Genomic DNA, 16,055 nt, shown 5'->3' on the forward strand with positions numbered 1-16,055 from the left:
TGGCTCTATAATCCCACTCCAAAATAACTTGACAAAAACCAAAAGCCAGAGGTCTGGAGATACTGGTGGCCACTGTCCCTGTCCTTGTATCTTTAAGCCAACTACACATCACGGACTGTGGAGTCCAAAAAGCAAAACTGAAAGACAGGAGTGGGCCATTGCCCATGACACCACCTCACTTCAAGTTCGACCTCCTCCTTTCTAATTGCAGTTCAGCTCTGGGCTCCTGGCCCTGACCCTGTACTCTGACTTCCATGTTCTGCCCAATTTCAGGCCTTTGAAGTTGTGGGGGATTTTGACTCAGTCTCTCTGCTCTTGTTCCTCTTATTCCTGCCCACTTTAGGAGGAATACCCCGTCCAAGATCAGTTCTTTCTGATCTGTCCCTTGGTGAGCAATTACTTGTTTGCAAGTATTAATAGAAGGAACCCACTCAACCTAAAAGGGAAGAATTTATTATGAGAACTCTGGGGTCTCTCAGAACCCAGGGTCATAATTGCAGTCATGTCAGAGAAGGCAATGGCAATCCACCCCAGTACTCTTGCCTGGGAAATCCCATGGACAGAGGAGCCTGGTAGGCTGTCCATGGGGTCGCAGAGAGTCGGACACGACTGAACTGGACTTCACTTTCACTTTTCACTTTCATGCACTGGAGAAGGAAATGGCAACCCACTCCAGTATTCTTGCCTGGAGAATCCCAGGGATGGGGGAGCCTGGTGGGCTGCTGTCTGTGGGGTTGCACAGAGTCAGACACGACTGATGTGACTTAGCAGCAGCAACAGGATGTTGACGTGAGGTTTCTCTTCTCCTTTGTTTCTACAGAGATGTCAGTGCATGGTTATCCTATCCCAAACTGAACATGAGGCTACCTCCTATGTAGAAGTTACAGCAGAAAAGTATCGAACCAGCTTTCCCATTTTTAGACCTCTCAGCCAGATCAAAGATATTAAAAGGTTGTCAGAATGCAGAAAGGGGAGAAGATTTGCTAAGAGATATCGTTGGAGAGGATAGGCAGAGAAGAGGGTGGCAGAGGATGAGATGGTTAGATAGCGTCACCGACTCAATGGACATGAATCTGAGCAAACTCCAGAAGATAGTGAAGGACAGGGGAGCCTGGCGTGCTGCAGTCCATGGGGTCACAAAGAGTCGGACACAATTGAGCAGCTGAACAACAACATCCTTGGAAAGAGTTGTCTGTACTGTTGTTTCCCACATCTGACCAGCCTGGAGTGGAAGGGAGAGAGGTGCAGAGGGACAGCAGGCATTCTTTCAAGCCTAGGCAGGCAGTCCTCCGACAGCAGGGTGCATCTCCATTCTGTAGCCTGGGGCCTGATTTCTCCTTAAGAGACCATGAAAAAAAAACAAAAAGAGAGACCATGAAGATGAGAGATGGCTCACCGACTACTTGGGCAGCACTTATCAAGAACTTGCCATATGCCAGACACTGTCTCCTTCCTTTTATTTCAGTTCAGTTCCGTTCAGTTCAGTCGCTCAGTCATGTCCGACTCTTCGCGACCCCATGAATCACAGCACGCCAGGCCTCCCTGTCCATCACCAACTCCTGGAGTTCACTCAAACTCATGTCCATCGAGTCGGTGATGCCATCCAGCCATCTCATTCTCTGTGGTCCCCTTCTTCTCCCGCCCCCAATCCTTCCCAGCATCAGAGTCTTTTCCAGTGAATCAACTCGTCACATGAGGTGGCCAAAGTATTGGAGTTTCAGCTTTAGCATCAGTCCTTCCAATGAACACCCAGGATTGATCTCCTTTAGAATGGACTGGTTGGATCTCCTTGCAGTCCAAGGGCTGTTTATTTGACTGTGCCATATCTTAGTTGCAGCACGAGGGATCTAGTTCCCTGACCAGGGATCAAACCCAGACCCGCTATATTGGGAGCACGGAGTCTTAGCCACTGGACCACCAGGAAGTCCCGAGACACTGTTTTCTGTGCTTCACATGTCTTAACTCATCTAACCCTCCCAATCACCCTGGATGGTTCATGCTGTATTTTGAAACCTGAGGCACTCACTCATCAGCATATTGTGAATATTTTCCATGTGAATAATTTTCCACATTCCTCTGCCATGTGGATGCATGGTCTTCCTTTGCATAGTCGAGAGGTCCCGTGGCTAAGCACACAGATTCCAGAATCAATTACATATGGTAGAGGACCATTTTTAGACAGGAAATGAATGTACATAACCAGAGGCATGGCAGTCCACATCTCCAGGCCACTAGGGTCACCTTTTACTCCATTAACATTTCTTGAACATCTAACATCTTCCAAAAACTGAAGATACAGCAATGAATGAGACAGATGTATTCCTTGCCTTCATATAATTTATATTCTAGTAAGGGAGACATATAGTAACAAGTAAAAATGCCAAAGAACGCAAAATAATGTAAATGATAAATTCAATGAAGGAGAAAACAACAACAACAAGGGATTGTTGAAATGGAGCAAACAGTAATTCTTGGGAAGTTAAGAGTGACTTGAACGCCCAGATTCTGGAGAGTGGGCGACTCAGAGTTCCTCTCAGTATCTCTGAAGATGTGACTGGCGTGGAGGACAGAGGACCTATGATTTCTGGTCTACTCTAGTTCCACTTCCCTTCTCTTGGTTACTTAACTCCTTGTTATCCAAAAATTTCCTGGGATAAACAAGCAGGACATTAAGAACCATGATACTATTTTGTTCTTGAATTAAATCTTCCTCCTCTCAAGACGTGTTTTGCCAACCAAGTCCTTGCAGGTCTTTGCAAACCTGTGACATTGCTCTTTGAAGACAACCTTATCCCAACTGCCCTCTTCTGTTTCACAGATGGAGAAACTGAGTCTCATCATTTTCAATAATTTTCCAGAGAAATTTAAGCTTCTCCTCCGAATTGGAAAGTTATCATATGAGAAAATGCATATTCAAAGAGACATAAAAGTTGATGTGGCACTTCATTAAAAGTTTATCTGAAGCTGTTAAATCGTCATCATCATTCAGGGTACTTCCACATTCCAGATTTCTATAAGTGTCAAATCCTAGGGAACTGAACAAGCTATACAGAAACGGATGTCTCAGAACAAAGAAGTAGCTGCAATTGACAGGAAGAACAACATCCTCAATTTTCAAGATATCTACAAAGTGTGTGTTTGTTTTCTTCTTTCGAAGTTCCGTCTTCCAAAAAACGATACCTCCTCTATTCTGATGAACTTTTACTTATTGGCACACCCTGTTCACCTATGCTGTAAAAGGAAAAAAATTAAGTCAACTATGAGACACCTTAAATATTAGTAAAAACTTAAGGTAATTATAATGGTTAGTGCCGGCAAAAGTGTGACAAAACTAGTATTTACACAATTTGCTGGTGACGTTGTAACTGACTTAGTCCTTTTAAAAGCATTTTTTTTTAATGGAGAACACAATTTTATTCTAAAAATAGATCTCAGTAACAGTGAAATACCAAAAGCTGGTCATTATAGTAAAAAAGGTAACAAGAATTTGCTTTAATTATTTTCCTTAAAAATACAAAATTACCATTATAATATACTGCCAACTCTCATTTATCTCTTTGAATTATTAATTTTATAGATTACGTAGGACATTTTAAAATCATAGATTGGATTCTGCCTAATATTTAGACATACAACTAGATTTTTTTATCTTCAAGTAAACACATTCTCAAAGAATACAAACAGAATAGAATGTTTGCTAAATAAACATAATTAGGAAGATAAAGTGGTGCTTAGGAAATGTGCTCTAAAGTGAAATTCTAGTTTGCATCTCTGTTTTCCCCAATTTTTGCAGATAACCAAAAAAAAAAGGTATTTGAAAGTAACAAATTATACGATCTATATGCAGAGAAAAAAGATTATTTCAAACCCAAACCACAGAAACTTTAAAGGGAAATAATGACATTAAGCACTAAAAAGTGGTTTCATGTCTTTAAAATGCTAAAGAAACAAGCATTCAAGAAAACTGCAGCCCTATCCACAGTGTTCTAACTGACCTGAAGTACTAAAATATCAAGAATGCAGGAGACAAGACAAGTTAAAATTTAAAAGGCCCACGTTTATTGTTGTTCAGTCACTCAGCTGTGTCCGACGCTTTGTGACCCCACGGACTGCAGCACTCCAGGCTTCCCTGTCCTTCATAATCTCCCGGAGTTTGCTCAAACTCATGTCCGTTGAATTGGTGATGCCATCCAATCATCTCATCCTCTGTCACCCCCTTCTCCTCCTGCCTTCAATCTTTCCCAGCATCAGGGTCTTTTCCAATGAGTCGGTTCTTCCCATCAGGTGGCCAAAGTATTGGAGCTTCAGCTTCAGAATCAGTTCTTCCAATGAATATTCAGGGTTGATTTCCTTTAGAATTGATTGGTTTGATCTCCTTGCCATCCAGGTGACTCTCAAGAGTCTTCTCCAGCACCACAGTTTGAAAGTATCAATTCTTTGGCATGAATTCTTCAGTCTTCTTTATGGTCCAACTCTCATAACCATACAGGATTACTGGAAAAACTGTAGCTTTAGACTAGACAGACTCTGTCAGCAAAGTGATGTCTCTGCTTTTCAACATGCCGTCTAGGTTTATCATAGCTTTTCTTCCAAGGAGCCTTTTAATTTCATAGCTATAGTCACTGTCCACAGTGATTTCGGAGGCCCACATTACTCTGCAATATATTTTAAGTATATTTTGCAAATATGTGAAAACAATGGTTGAAAGATCATTTTGGGCAACTTACTTATCAGTCACATTTCCTTTCAAACCAAGGAAACCATGTGTGTTGCATATTATTTCCTCCACACTACATGTGTCACATGCATTCTATCATATCCATATTTTGGATAATTTTTATCACATATATTCATCACTGCAATCAGCCATAATGCACAGTGAGTAGAAATGATCCTTTTACATAAAAATTCTTGATATATGGCATTCTGTGAAAATTAAAAGGTGATCACGAGTCACATTTAATTCCTGTTAAACATACATAAAGGTTCATTAGGATTCTTAGCTCATTGTTAAGCTATCAGAAATCAGTGTGATTTGCTTTAACCATGGGACTTCCCTGGTGGTTCAAACAATAAAGAATCTGCCTGCAATTCAAGAGACCCAGGTTCAATCCCTGGGTTGGAAAGATCCCCTGAAGAAGGAAATGGCAACCCATTCTAGTATTCTTGCCTGGAGAATTACATGGACAGAGAAGCCTGGCAGGTTATACAGTCCGTGGGGTCGCAAAAGAGTTGGACATGACCTAAGATACAAGATATACTAGCTTGGTATTTAGTGTGAATAAATACCTCTTTTGTCAAAATTTGACACTGAGTTTTGAATGCTCCAAAATAAACTATAAAACTGAAAACACTGCAAAATACTTTGGCTGGTACCAGTGTCCTTACTCGTACTTTTTTTACTTTACTTACTTTACTTTACTTACTGGTACTTTTCTTACTTTACTTACTGTACTTTTTCTCCCCATTAACATAATACACCTGAAAGTGCCTCCACTTCAGGAAGGGAGGAAGAGTTCTGGAGTGGGTTGCTATTTCCTTCTCCAGGGGATCTTCCCAAACCAGGGATCGAACCTGGGTCTTGCGCATTGCAGGCAGACGCTTTACCCTGTGAGCCAGCAGGGAAGCCCAGTAGCCTAAGGGGAGCCCCACAAATCCTGGTTTGATAAACACAGCATTCATCTATTGCTCAGAGTTCTAAATGTTGTTTTAGAAGTTTTAGAAATTATATAATGGGCTTTTTTTTTTTCTCTTTAAGTTTGTTTGCTGTGTTCAGTTGCTTTTCTGACTCTTTGCAACCCCATGGACTGTAGCCTACCAGACTCCAAAGAGTTCTCCAAGCAAGAATACTAGATTGAGTTGCCATTTCCTACTCCAGGGATCTTCCTGGTCCAGAGATTAAACCCAAGCCTCCTGCATTGGCAGGCAGATTCTTTACCATTGAGCCATCAAGGAATTGTATCTGTGTGTTTACATTATATTATTTGTAACATTTCCATATATAGAAAACAACTGTACATGTCTTAAAAATATTTGCCAAATACAAAATTAACAGCTAAATATGAAATGAAGCAATAGCCAGTGGTGACAATATTCTCACAGTAGTAAATAATCCAACTTGTTATTTAAAACTAATAACTAAGTCTCTAAAACATTAGCACGTTAAACATTGCAATTCACTGAAATCAGAGAAATAATTATATCAACTGCCATTGAACGCTCCAAAGAACTTATTAATAAAAAGACAGCCTCTCCAACAGCTTTCTAACAGAGTTAAGCCCAGGTATTGTTTCTGGGTTTAATTGCTTTGTTTGTGTGTGTGGGGGGAGTTGTTTTTGTTTTGGGGATATGTGTTTTGTTTCTAAACAAGACATGTATATTACTGCTGCTAAGTCGCTTCAGTCTTGTCCGACTCTGTGCAACCCCATAGACGGCAGCCGACCAGGCTCCGCCGTCCCTGGGATTCTCCAGGCAAGAACACTGGAGTGGGTTGCCATTTCCTTCTCCAATGTATATTACTAAGCTTCAGGAATTCCCTGGCTAAGCTACAGTGGTGAGGACTCTGAACTTCCACTGCAGAGGGCAAGAGTTCCATCCCCGTCAGAAATTTGGGAAATTGAGATCCCACATGCTGAGCAGCCAAAAAAAAATCCTATAATACATTGTACATTATATGCAGTGGCCTACTGACACTATTTTCAAGAAGAGAATATTAAATTAATTGACTGGGCTGCATAACCTTTCTTCTTTCCATTGTTCCTTGGATTTTTTAAATGATGGCAACACATTCACAGATGGATCTGTAACAAATGCCTCTTCTTGAAGAGTACAGTTTGTATCCAGTGTAAAGCATAGATTAAATTTCATATTTTAATAGAATACCACCAACAAAGCTGCCAGTATCAAATTTTAATCCTTTTTTTTTGGTGGGGTGCCCATCACATGGCTTCTAGGATCTTAGTTCCCCTACCAGGGATTGAATCCAGGCCAAGTCCTAACCACTGGACCACCAGGGAATTTCCAATCCTTTATTTTCGTTAAAATTAATAGTTGCTGTAATTGTTACTAATGAAGAAAGAAATATCATCTAACTATTGTGGGTTGCAGTCATTGTGGATGTTGATTGACATTTGGGATGTTTTACTCATTGGAAGAGACCCTGATGCTGGGAAGGATTGAAGGCAGAAGAAGGGGACGACAGAGGATGAGATGGTTGGATGGCATCACCGACTCAATGGACATGGGTTTGGGCAAACTCAAGAAGACAGTCAAGGACAGGAAAGCCTGGCGTGCTGCCATCCATGTGGAAGAAAAGTCAGACACGACAGCCACTGCACAACAACAATGAAACACTTGTTATGTTGGATTGTAGACTCTAAGGTGATGGAAGTCGTATCTACTGAGACCCCGGATGTTGTCATTTTAAAGGCTGCTATAGGTTTCAAGGTGGTGACTGTCCCATTCTTTGAAACGGAGGAGGAAACTGGAGTTGTTGCTGGTTTCATAGCGCAGTTGGAAGATCCACTTGCATCCTGGGGTCTTTCCTGTTAGGTTAGCACTGGAGATTTCCAGAGACAGCTTTCCTTGTGCTTGGAGATCCACTGGGCCTGCGCGGTGGACACCGGCCTTCCACAGCGCTAACCTGCAGCGCCCCCAGGATCAGCGCCCCCCAGACACCTCGCCCCAGTCCTGCTGTTAACGGCGGAGGAAGCGCGGCCCAGCTGACATTCTGCTGTGATGGTGTCCGCTTTGCCATCAAATCAACCGAATCCCTGCGCATTTCCTCTCACCACCTGTTCCCTCCCTCCCAGCCCCGCTACTCCGCCGAATTCCCCACCCCCTCACCCCTTCTCCCCCCACCCCCCAACGCCTGTCTTCCTGCCCTCCCCACCTCCCCCTACGGCCTCCCTCCCCGCCCCCACCCCATGACCACATAGGGGTCGGGGAGCTTTTCTGAAAGAGCCCAGCCCTTTTAAAAGCAATTTGAAGATATGTTTTAGGAGGCTGTAAAGAAACCCACTCCAGTGTTCTTGCCTGGAGAATCCCAGGGACGGGGGAGCCTTGTGGGCTGCCTTCTATGGGGTCGCACAGAGTCGGACACGACTGAAGTGATTTAGCAGCAGCAAAGAAAGCTGAGCACCGAAGAATTGATGCTTTTGAACTGTGGTGTTGGAGAAGACTCTTGAGAGTCCCTTGGACTGCAAGGAGATCCAACCAGTCCATCCTAAAGGAGATCAGTCCTGGTTGTTCATTGGAAGGACTGATGCTGAAGCTGAAACTCCAATACTTGGCCACCTGATGCGAAGAGTTGACTCATTGGAAAAGACCCTGATGCTGGGAGGGATTGGGGGCAGGAGGAGAAGGGGACGACAGAGGATGAGATGGCTGGATGGCATCACCGACTCGATGGAGGTGAGTTTGGGTAAACTTCGAGAGTTGGTGATGGACAGGGAGGCCTGGTGTGCTGCGATTCATGGGGTCGCAGAGAGTCAGACACGACTGAGCGACTGAACTGAACTGAACTGAATTCCTCTCCTGGAACTTTATCCTAATTCAATCATATAAAGAGACAAAAAATAAAGTAGCAAAAACTTGAAAATGACTTACCTGTCAAAGGTGTTTTGAGCGCTCACTTTGGGGCAGGTCCCATGTTACACCCACCACACAGATTACCTCATTTAATTCTTGAAACAATTCTCGGGGCTTCCCTGATGGTCCAGGGATTAAGAATCTGCCTTCCAATGCAGGGGACTCAGGTTTGATCCCTGGTCCAGGAACTAAGGTCATACATGCCATGGAGCAACTAGGCCCACACGCTGCAATAAAGACCCAGCACAGCCAGAATTTAAAAAGAAAAAATTCTAAGTGAGTGTGAAGTCACTCAGTCATGTCCAATTCTTTGTGGCCCCAGGGACTGTAGCCCACCAGGCTCCTCTGTCCATGGAATTTTTTAGGCAAGAGTACTGGAGTGGGTTGCCATTTCCTTCTCCAGGGGAGCTTTCTGACCCAGGTTCAGTCCCTGGGTCTCACGCATTGCAGGCAGATGCTTTACCACCTGAGCCACCATGGAAGCCCAATGTGGCATATACTATTTTACCCCTCATATACCAAATGGGGAAACTGAGGCTGGAAGAAATACTGTGGTTCGTGCGGAGCTCAACACAGTTAAAGCTGGGGTTCAACCCAGGCCATAGCCCCCCCCTCCCCAGGAATCACATGCTTCACCACTGCGTTTTGCTGCTTCTGCCAGGTCTCTGACTTAGTGACCCTTTGCTCCACTGTAGCTTCCTGTTCCCAGACCCAGCCTTCAGCTTCATGCTGCTATCTTGATCTGATAGAGGCTTAAAAAATGCTTCTGCAAGGGATGACTTAGCTGAGGGGTAACAATGATACGGCTTCTTTCTTCTCTGCAGAGCTGTGTGGAGAAGGGGTTGCAGGCCACCATGTCTGAAGCCTCCACATTGTGCTGATGTCTGTAGATAGGTCATCTCATTAGAACCTGCCAGCTCCAAGTTATAGCATCATTAGGCTCTTTGACAGATATGGACACTGAAGCTCAGAGAGGGGAGGTGACCAGCTCAAGGTCACACGGCAAATAAGTGATAATGGACCCAGAATCCTAGCCCAGGGTTCCGATTCTAAGACTCACACTGCCTCCCCAGGCTATCTCTTTGACCGACACTCAGAATATAACCACTGTGGTGGACTCGGGCTTGTGAAACGTTGGGCTGACCATGGTGGGGAGGATGTTTGGCAGATGGGCCTAGGGAACACAGACCCAGCTGCAGTCACACATTCAGTGCCAGAAGTCAGGCAGTGCCAGGTCTGGGATCCAAGGAGGGGTGGGGAATTTGGTGTGGCCTTGGCAGATGCTTGACTGGTGCGACTAAGGAAAAGGTAATATGCAGAGTCTGAAGCTATGTTCATGTGCAAGTGGAGAACTATGTAGGGAACTGGAGGCAGAATGTAGGGAATTGGAGGCAGAATCCCAGTCAAGGACTGGGGCCAATGAGCAGGAGGAGAAGGCGGCGGCACCATGGATTTATGGATCCAAAGCAGCATCTGCCAACCTTATGGCCTTTTCCACATCCACAACATTTTTACCCCCACAGGAGAGAAGGGGTAGGGTCAGGGATGATGACAACTGCTGACTCATCTCAGGGGAATCACCCTCCTGCTGCTCTCCTCCCCCACCCCCCAACCCAGAGGCAAATGGATGCAGAAGACCACCTTATGTACTGCTGTTGGGAATGTAAATTAGTGCAGCCACTTTAAAGCAGTATGGAGAATCCTCAAAAAATTAAAAATGGATCTACCATATGGTCCAACAATTCTACTTCTGGGTATTTACCCAAAGAAAATAAAAATAGTATCCTGAAAGGATGTATGCACCCCTAGGTTCATTGTAACATTATTTATAATAGCCAAGATATGGAAACACCTAAATGTCCATCAGTAGAAGAATGGATAATAAAAGATGTAGTGTATATATATATATATATATATATATATACGCAATGGAATATTCTGCTAAGTCGCTTCAGTTGTGTCCAAGTCTGTATGACTCTATGGACTGTAGCCCGCCAGGCTCCTCTGTCCATGGAATTCTCTAGGCAAGAATACTGGAGTTGCCATGTTCTCCTCCAGTGGAATATTACACAGCCATAAAAAGAAGGAAATTCTACTATTAACAACATGGGCAGACCTAGAGGATATTATGCTAAGTGAAATGTCAGACAGAGAAAAACAATTATTTTGTGATCTGACTTATACAGTAACAAACACAACAAAACAGAGTTGCTGACACGGAGGGCAAACTGATGGTTGCCAGGAAGGAGTGGGAAGTTGGGCAAAATAAATGAAAGGAATTAAGAGATCCAAACCTTCAATTATATTAAGAAAATAAATAAGCCACAAAGAAGTAATATGCAGCCTAAGAAGCAGAATCAAAATAGTGTAATAATTTTGCATGGTAACAGATGGTTACCATAACTGGGCTTGTGGTGACCATTTTGTAGTGGATTTAACTGCTGGATTAGTATTTTGCTGACCTGAAGCTAACGTAATATTGTGAAGCAACTATGCATCAATTTAAAAAAAAAATGTTCCTAGAACCTCCCACCACACTTCCCCATAACTCTGCCTTTGCTGACCTTGGCCCAGGTGCTGAGCTGGGTGGTCATAGAGTAGGGGCCTCAAAAGGTGGAGCTGGGAGGGCTGAGGAAGCCGGCCGAGAGGAAGAAAACCCTCCTGTCATGGACTTGTTCACCCTGGAATACCATCACACGAATCAAGAAGCTCTTTCTAGGGACTTCCCCTGCAGTCCAGTGGCTCAGACATGACTTAGCAACTAAACAGCAACATGTAGCTCCCCAAGGCCAGGAAAGAGATGGTATCAGCAGAGGACAAATAGCAAGGTAAGTTTCCTGTCTACTCACGCTCCCCACACTGGCCCTGCCTCCACCAAGAGCTGCTGTGCCCTAGGTCACTTCCTCGGCAGGAAAAAAGTCTGGAGTGCATCCGAGATGAAGTCTTCTGCGGGGAGGCACTTCAGTATCAGTGAATCACACATCTGAGTGCAGTATGAGGTATCGAGATCAGTGGTTCTAAGAATCTTTTAAGAACAGATCTGGCTCACCTTGGAAAGGAGCCAAATCAAGTTTGTGGCCAAGACCATCCACACGACAAACACCGTCTCCTGTGCTTGGCCCCAGTTGGAGCCTGAGGTATGCAGAGTAGGAAGGATGAGAAGCTTGCAAATATTAAATACCTACAGTGTGCCAAGAGGTGGACTCATCTCATTGAATCCTCACTAAGAACTCGAAGATTCTTAACTTTCCCCCATTTCACATGTGAAAGTGCTATTCGTTCAGATTCTTTGCACTGGAATCAGCAATCCACTGAAGTGAGTGCTTCCTGAAAGGGGGTGGGTTGGGGTGGGAAGGCGGCATTAATTTTAAGAATCAGAAACTATGATCTGGAATACATGCACATGGACTAGTACTCTCCATGTATTGGATATTCCTCTATGCACTTTTATTTAATCATTACGGCAACCTCATCAAGTAGGTATTAACATCATTCCCATTTTACAGATGATAACCAAGGCACAGAGAAGTGAAGTGGCTCAGCTAGTCAGTGATAGAGCCAGAACCTGAACCAAGGTTCAGTCTGGAACCAGAGACTACCCCAGCTGCCTAGTCAGCTGTTTTATAGCTGACTGGGCCTGAGAAATAATCTTGAATGAGGGTTTTATTCCTCTCTCCTGCTGTAGACCAGCTGTCTCTGTGTGAAATGGCCATAGCCAGCTCCTGTGTGCCTGTCTCCTCCATTTAAGAGGCCAATCAGGCTAAGACTGAACTTCCAAATTCCTGACAGACTCTGATTGGCCCATTTCAGTTCAGACCCATTCCCTTGGTCCAATCAGCTGAGAAAGGGTTGGAGGAGGGGGACATGGTCACAAAATATAGAAGCGCGAGCGCAGGAAATACGTGAAGATGAGAGGGACAATTACCAGAAGATGGGGAAGTTGCACTGAAAAGCCACCCAAATGGTTTCTGCTAGAGGGAAATAAGGCTCAGGAAGACTGACTAATTTGCCCAAGATCACTGTTAGTAAAAGATGAAGCCCAGATACAAACTCAGCTTGGTTTGTCTCCAAACCTAAGTCCTTTACTCCATAGTACACAGCCTCCTTACAAAAGTAAAAACCTTGGTTAGATGCATAAGGTAACCTTACGAGGTAATTTTCATTTGGCCACTATTTGTTAACCACCTGCTGTGCATCAGGAACTGTACTAGACAATGGAGTTACAGGCGAATAAAACAGACAGAAGTCCCTGTTCTCGTGAAACTGACATTCAAGGTGATACAGTTGAATACGGACCAAGGCCCATCTTGGAGAAAAGCACCTTTGGTTGGTGCCCCAGGTGGTGCGGAACGTGGAAAGAACATGGAGTTTGATGTGTCACAGACACTGGCTCCTTTTAGACATTTCCCAGTGGACTGCAAAAATGCCACCAATTCTTCACCTTTCCCTGTACAGTCTTCCCTCAGTGTCTGCTGGGGACTGGTTCTAGGACAACCACGACTCTGCAACCCCAATTCAGATACCAAAATCTGCATGGTATTTGCACATAACCTATACATATTCTCTGCTGTACTTTAAACCATCTCTAGATTACTTATCATCTCTAGTGCATTGTAAATGCTGCTGAAATACTTGTAAATACAATGTAAATGCTATGTAATTAGTTTTCCTTTTTGGAACTTTCTGGAATTCTTTTTTTCAAACATTTTTGATCCACGGTCCGTTGAATCAGTGAATGTGGAACATGCAGATGTGGAGAGAGGGCCAACTGCACTGATAGCCTTTGTCATGAAATTTCACAGTGCTCTCACTCAAATCCTGATCTTAGTCACGGGTCTTGCTTCGGCCACTACGATATTAGCAAATGTGATGTAAGATGGGCCTTAAAAAACACTTGTGTGATAGGATTCGCCTCTTCTCCTGCCTCTGTCATTACCCAGGAGAACATATCAGAAGTAACCCACTGGGAGGACAGAACCAGAGAGCCTAGTTCTCCCAGACAAGGTCAGCTTAAATCAGCCAATAGCCAGGCAACCTCCAGACATGTATTGAAAGCGAAAGTGAAAGTCACTCAGTCGTGTCCCACTCTTTGCGATGCTATGGACCGTACAGTCCGTGGAATTCTCCAGGCCAGAATACTGGAGTGGGTAGCCTTTCCCTTCTCCAGGGGATCTTCCCAACCCAGGGACCGAACCCAGGTCTCCTGCATTGCAAGCGGATTCTTTACCAACTGAGCTATCAGGGAAGCCCCCAGACATGTAAGTCCAACAGAAATCAGTGGAGCTGCCAGGCTGACCACCAGATGTATAAGCTTATTGTTGCTTTCTTTGGAAACATGCTATTGTTTGCTATGCACTATCATTTCAGTAACAGGTAACTGAAATACTACTCAGTTCCGTTCCATTCCATTCAGTCGCTCAGTCGTTTCCGACTTTTTGCGACCCCATGAATCACAGCATGCCAGGCCTCCCTGTCCATCACCAACTCCTGGAGTTCACTCAAACTCATGTCCATCGAGGCGGTGATGCCATCCAGCCATCTCATTCTCTGTCGTCTCTGTCTCCTCCCACCCCTAATCATTCCCAACATCAGAGTCTTTTCCAATGAGTCAACTCGTTGCATGAGGTGGCCAAAGTATTGGAGTTTCAGCTTCAGCATAAGTCCTTCCAATGTACACCCAGGATTGATCTCCTTTAGAATGGACTGGTTGGATCTCCTTGCAGTCCAAGGGACTCTCAAGAGTCTTCTCCAGCACCACAGTTCAAAAGCATCAATTCTTCGGCGATCAGCTTTCTTCACAGTCCAACTCTCACATCCATATATGACCACGGGAAAAACCATAGCCTTGACTAGACGGACCTTGGTTGGCAAAGTAATGTCTCTGCTTTTTAATATGCTATCTAGGTTGGTCATAACTTTCCTTCCAAGGAGTAAGCGTCTTTTAATTTCATGGCTGCAATCACCATCTGCAGTGATTTTGGAGCCCCCCAATATAAAGTCTGACATTGTTTCCCCATCTATTTCCCATGAAGTGATGGGACCAGATGCCATGATCTTCGTTTTCTGAATGTTGAGCTTCAGGCCAACCTTTTCACTCTCCTCTTTCACTTTCATCAAGAGGCGTTTTAGTTCCTCTTCACTTTCTGCCATAAGGGTGGTGTCATCTGCATACCTGAAGTTATTGATATTTCTCCCGGCAATCTTGATTCCAGCTTGTGCTTCTTCCAGTCCAGCAGTCCTCATGATGTACTCTGCATATAAGTTAAATAAGCAGGGTGACAATATACAACCTTGACGTACTCCTTTTCCTATTTGGAACCAGTCCGTTGTTCCATGTCCAGTTCTAACTGTTGCTTCTTGACCTGCATACAGGTTTCTCAAGAGGCAGGTCAGGTGGTCTGGGATTCCCATCTCTTTCAGAATGTTCCACAGTTGATTGTGATCCACACAGTCAAAGGCTTTGGCATAGTCAATGAAGCAGAAATAGATGTTTTTCTGGAACTCTCTTGCTTTTTCCATGATCCAGCGGATGTTGGCAACTTGATCTCTGGTGCCTCTGCCTTTTCTAAAACCTGCTTGAACATCGGGAAGTTCACAGTTCACATATTGCTGAAGCCTGGCTTGGAGAATTTTGAGCATGACTTTACTAGCGTGTGAGATGAGTGCAATTGTGCCGTAGTTTGAGCACTCTTTGGCATTGCCTTTCTTTGGGATTGGAATGAAGACTGACCTTTTCCAGTCCTGTGGCCACTGCTGAGTTTTCTAAATTTGCTGGCGTATTGAGTGCAGCACTTTCACAGAATCATCTTTCAGGATTCGAAATAGCTCAATTGGAATTCCATCACCTCCACTAGCTTTGTTCGTAGTGATGCTCTCTAAGGCCCACTTGACTTCACATTCCAAGATGTCTGGCTCTAGGTGAGTGATCACACCATCGTGATTATCTGGGTCGTGAAGATCTTTTTTGTACAGTTCTTCTGTGTATTCTTTTGCCTTTTGATACTGTTCATGGGGTTCTCAAGGCAAGTATACTGAAGTGGTTTGCCATTCCCTTCTCCAGTGGACCACATTCTGTCAGACCTCTCCACCATGACCCGTCCGTCTTGGGTGGCCCCACACAACATGGCTTAGTTTCATTGAGTTAGACAGGGCTGTGGTCCATATGATCAGATCAACTAGTTTTTTGTGATTATGATTTCAGTGTGTCTGCCCTCTAATTTCCCCTCGCAATACCTACCGTCTTATTTGGGTTTCACTTACCTTGGTCATGGAGTATCTCTTCACAGCTGCTCCAGCAAAGTACAGCCGCTGTACCTTACCTTGGACGAGGGGTATCTCCTCAAGGCCGCCCCTCCTGACCTTGAATGTGGAGTAGCTCCTCTTGGCCCTCCTATGCCTGCGCAGCCACCGCCTCTTGGACGTGGGACAGCTCCTCTCGGCCACCGCCCTGACCTTGGGCGTGGGGT

This window comes from Moschus berezovskii, chromosome 2 (assembly GCF_049115385.1).
Source record: "Moschus berezovskii isolate FMDL1 chromosome 2, NW_MosBer_1.0, whole genome shotgun sequence".
In the NCBI taxonomy this organism is placed as follows: Eukaryota; Metazoa; Chordata; class Mammalia; order Artiodactyla; family Moschidae; genus Moschus; species Moschus berezovskii.